Here is a 5,177-nt window from a genome sequence, read left to right as displayed (position 1 = left end):
GTCGTTGAAACATGCGAGCGAGCCGATTAAATCTTCCTAATAACTATAAAACTAAAGATCAGACACAATCACTGACTGAAGATTATGCAAGTAAAAAGTATATTTCGCTAGAAATGTTATTAGAAACACGTTTAACGGTGAAACGATCCTAAAATATTGTATATCCCATTCAGATCATAAAGATTATAAAGATCATACACATTCACTGATTGAAGATTATGCAAGGAAAATGTACATTTCTCGCTAGAAATGTCATTAGAAACACGTTTAATGGTGTATCTGTCCTAAAATATTGCATTTCCCATTCAGATAATAACGATTAATATGGCTACGTAACAATTTCACCAAATGCTAGGAGAACGTATCGCCCCCTGTTGGTGCTATTCCCCCATTCATTTCGAATGGAGAAGGACGCGTGTCAGGGTGACGCTTTGGTCAGGCAAAGCGTCAACCTGAACACGCCTTGCGATGTGGACAGACGTATCTATTTTACGCCTTGGCGTGATACCGGGTTGCACACACACACACACACACACACACACACACACACACACACACACACACACACACAGTGTATCTGCTCGCATTTCTTCCATTTTGTAGGCCTAGATGTATGTAAAAGTTCATATAATTGATCATCGCTATTTGGAATGATTATTTCTTCGCCTATTCCAGAACACCCCCACTTTTGGAAAGCTTGATGCCCCCTGATTGTGGTTTCGGATCAGTTTAATACTACAGTGTGCACAGTGATCTGGGAGCAGCTTTATGAGGCTGTGCTTCTGCATGGACATGTACAGCATCATAAATCCCCTGCATGTTAATGGGTTGATGTGCAATGAGATAGATGAACAGCAATGCTGAACAGTGCATGATACAGCCAGCACAGTTAAATGACACAAAGAATAAATAACACTATTTATTTAGCTTCTATTTCTACTCAGGGAAGATTCAAAGTGAGCAATCAAACCCTGGTTGGATGTGTCATTTAGCCCTTTGAGTGTGGTGTATGTGATAATGCGTAGCATAGCTCAGGGCAGACATTGTAGGCATCAGCTCTAGCCAAAGGCCAGGTTCAATGAAGTGGACTGAAATATGTTCCCACCTGAATGGTGCTTTGGCTGTGCAGTTCACATGCACAGTTTGTCCACATGCACCTATTCATCCCCCAGCGATTGTAGCCCAGCTTCTTTTAGGTTTTAGATTTTAGATATGTTAAGTTTAAGTCTACCTTCCTTTTTTTACGTGAACTTGCCTCACTGTTTAAATAATGTCTGCCTCTGACTCATCAATTGTTTACTATATTCCTCAGGGCCCGAAAGGACCAAGAGGTGAAAGGGTAAGCCACTATCAAACTCATTAATTATGACAAGATGCATGACAATGCCATGTTTGCTGGATAGAAACTTTCATGAAGTTTATCGGGTTGATATATGATGACGCCGATTGACCTTTCAACTTGAATAGGCCACACCCCTTTGTTTACATCAGGCACAGCCTAAAGCCCTCCGCCGTGATAATATAACAAATAATAATGGACCAATCTCTGCTGCACGACGGCTGAAAATAACCTGAACTACAAATATTTGTTGTATATTATTTTTTTCTGACTTTGGCTCACATATCCAGACCAAATTCATATTTATCTTTTCTAAACTTTATTAACAATAATAAAACAATTTAGTAAAAGGACATGACGCTTTTATTCAAGTTGAGACCAAACCGAGCTCCACAGCCGAACACAGCTGGGACTCTGGCAGCTTCCCAGCAGACACGGTGGCTGTGTGTCAATCAGTGGTAATCAACGGAGACTAACCCAAGGCCTTCCTCCACAGGGACCCCAGGGCCCTGACGGGAGGGACGGCAGACCTGGCAACCCCGGCCCTGCTGGGCCCCCAGGACCCCCTGGCCTCGGCGGAGTAAGTATCCTATAGGGGCCGACTTGGTCAACTGCTGGGTGGGGGGACTGAAGGTGGATGTTGGTTCTAAAATGTGACTGTGTGGGGGACTGAAGGTGGATGTTGGTTCTAAAGTGCTGCTGGGTGGGGGAACTGAAGATGGATGTTGGTTCTAAAGTGTTCCTAGGTGGGGGAACTGAATGTTGATGAAGGCCTCTCAGTAAATAAGGTTAACCTCTGGTATATCCTATTGTAACCGTAAGGTATAGAAGCTACAGGAAGATGCTGATTTGCTGTTCATCTGTTTGATAAACGATCAAGCCCTTAAACTCACCTGACCCAAATTCTGGCACAATTATAGCAATGGAACAGACAATAACCTATGATTAGAAAATAAGTATATTGTATTGTATGAATTTTTATTGTATATTTTGTCTCTTATTCTGGTTTTTATTTTTCACTCCAACAGAACTTTGCTGCTCAGTATGATCACAACAAAGGCGCTGATATTGGTCCCGGCCCCATGGTGAAACACACACACACACACACACACACACACACACACACACACACACACACACACACACACACACACACACACACACACACACACACACACACACACACACACACACACCAACACCACACACACACACACACACACACCACACACACTCTGAGACACACACACCTGCAGTTTTGTGGTAACTCTCCAACAATAACACTATGTATTCACACATACACATCACCACACAGAACTACCATAAGAACCCATCGAAGTCTGAAGACCTTTCCATGTCAGAGCACACCTGTCAAATAGGTTTCCGCTACAGTGTTCACTGTCATTCCCAATCCATGGATTATTCCCATGGAGTTCTGGGATTTATGCCACTTTATGGCATGCATTCTCACCTTAGCTTTCAGTCCAGTCAATGGACTCATCGTCAAAGAAATACTTCCACACATTTCTGGACTACTGTAAGTGTGGTTTTATAACACAAAACCCTTTCTGTTGTATAGCATTCTGTCCTCAGCGGCATATCTTACTCACAGCCCACAACATGCACAGCCACTGGTGTTGGACATTGCTGTTGTTTGACCTTTGATTTCTTTCCTCTATCTCCAGGGAATGATGGGAATGAAAGGCCAACCTGGACTTCCCGGCCCCCCTGTAAGTACCCCCTCACCACACACACACACACACACACACACACACACACACACACACACACACACACACACACACACACACACACACACACACACCACACACACACACACACACACACACACACACACACACACACACACACACACACATAGCTAGTTGATTTATAGCATGCAATTCGTGGGGCTGACAATGTCCTGTTTTTTATGCTGCTAAGCTAGCAAGTGCTAACGTAGTAGTAAACAAACCCAAGTTCGACGCTGAAATGTTTCTATTTATTTGTAGGGAGAAGGAGTGATAATCCCTTGAGTCCGGACTTTGTTCCATCTCTTTTCAACTACGTTCCATCTCCAGAGAAGAGGAAAAGAAAAATGAGACTGGAGGTTTTCAACAGACGACAGGGAGCAAAGCTACAGAAGATGGAGCAGACAAAGCTATCTGCGAAAGCCATCCCTCCCAGGTGAATATTTAAGTTCCTTAACCTGGTCAACCCCACTTCCATGGACTTGGGAAAATTATAAACCAATTTTTTTTGTACAATTCATTGTAGGTTTAATAACACCCAATGAGCTAAAAAACATAACATCTGTGACTGGGCTGAAATCATCACACACCTATACCGACTTGCATTTGGCAGCCACTGACTATGCATGTGATTGTCACTGTCATTGTCAATATCCCTGTCATTGTCTTTCTATTCATTTATTTTATTACATTGTTTATTTATCATATACCGACTATAAAGCACTTTTGGATGTAAATGTGCTATACAAATACAATTTACTTACTTTCTTACTAACGAAAGCTAGTATACTGCAGAAAACAGAGAGTGACTGACAAAAGAATGACAAACTGTCATCAGTAGTGACAGTTTATACTACTTTTGTTTTCACCAGAGCATCAACAGATTGTCCCCAAGACTGCAACAAGGATCCTACTGCAGAGCAAAGTCCCACCACAGAGCCTTTGAAGGAATCTACCCATGAAGAACCTGGAAACGATGTCCAGCCTGTTCTCCATGAGGAGGATCCAGCAACCCCACCATGCACCACTGAAACCTGTGGTAAACGCGTCCAATCTCTTGAGCAAGAATGCCAAGCTCTGAGGACTGAAAATATGTTGTTGAAGGAAAAAATGAATAGGACTACACTGAATGAGATGAGCTTGCATAACGATGATAAAAGGGTTCATACTCTCACTGGTTTATCAGCATTCTCCATTCTCATGACAATTTTTCATATTGTGGCTCCTTTTCTCCAACTTAAATCTAGTTTAACATGTTTTCAGCAGTACATGTTAACTTTAATTAAGCTTAGAATGAACTTGTCCTTTGAGTTTTTGGCTTTTTATTTTGACATTGACTCAACCACTGTTTCAAAGCTCTTCAAACACTGCATTAGTGTGATGCATTGTAGACTGGTGCCAAGTCTGGTGTTGTGGCCTGACAGAATACTTAAGAAAATCTCTTCCATATGCATTTCGAAACCGTAGCTTTGAAAAGACAGTTTGCATTATAGATTGTTTTGAAATATTTCTAGAGAAACCCAGTAGATTGCTAGCCAGTGCTCAGTGTTACTCATCATACAAATCACACCACACAATGAAATATTTAATTGCAATTTGCCCTCGAGGTTCCATTTGTTTCATTTCCGCTGGATGGGGAGGTCGCACAAGTGATGAGTTTATCACAGAACAAAGTCACTTTTTATCTCATTTGCTCCCAGGGGACGTAGTTTTAGCGGACAGAGGTTGTCTGGTTAAAGAGTCCATTGAGAGATGCCAAGCTGAATTAAAAATTCCAGCATTTACTCGTGGATAGAAGCAGTTAGATCCTGCTGACTTGGAGAACACCAGACGTCTAGCCTCTCTTAGGATACATATTGAAAGAGTGATAGGTTCTCCGTCAAAAGTACACAGTCTTGCAAAGCACTGTCCCCATATGTTTCACGGACATAGACAGGGAAAATGATGTGGCCTACCTTGACAAGATGGTGAGCGTGTGTTGTGCACTTACAAATGTGTCTGAATCTGGTGTCCTTCCAGTGATGGGGATGTACAGTAAATTGAACTGATGTGACTGGCTACAGATGTGCTCAACCAGCAAATAAACC

General features: G+C 42.2%; 1 long non-coding RNA gene across 2 annotated transcripts; it reads left to right on the top strand.

Annotated features, from left to right (window-relative positions):
- The first annotated feature begins 1,306 nt into the window (after positions 1 to 1,306).
- On the top strand, positions 1,307 to 4,959 carry LOC130382401 (uncharacterized). Of its 2 annotated transcripts, XR_008895566.1 has the most exons (6): positions 1,307 to 1,339; positions 1,836 to 1,919; positions 2,368 to 2,424; positions 3,025 to 3,069; positions 3,352 to 3,526; positions 3,963 to 4,959. It is a non-coding gene; the product is annotated as an uncharacterized LOC130382401 (long non-coding RNA). The 2 variants fall into 2 exon arrangements; XR_008895567.1 differs by lacking the exon at positions 3,025 to 3,069.
- Positions 4,960 to 5,177: the final 218 nt, after the last annotated feature.

Source organism: Gadus chalcogrammus, chromosome 5 (assembly GCF_026213295.1).
Source record: "Gadus chalcogrammus isolate NIFS_2021 chromosome 5, NIFS_Gcha_1.0, whole genome shotgun sequence".
Taxonomy (NCBI): domain Eukaryota; kingdom Metazoa; phylum Chordata; class Actinopteri; order Gadiformes; family Gadidae; genus Gadus; species Gadus chalcogrammus.
Note: the sequence above shows the minus strand (reverse complement) of the source record. Positions and strands in the feature narration are given on the sequence as shown.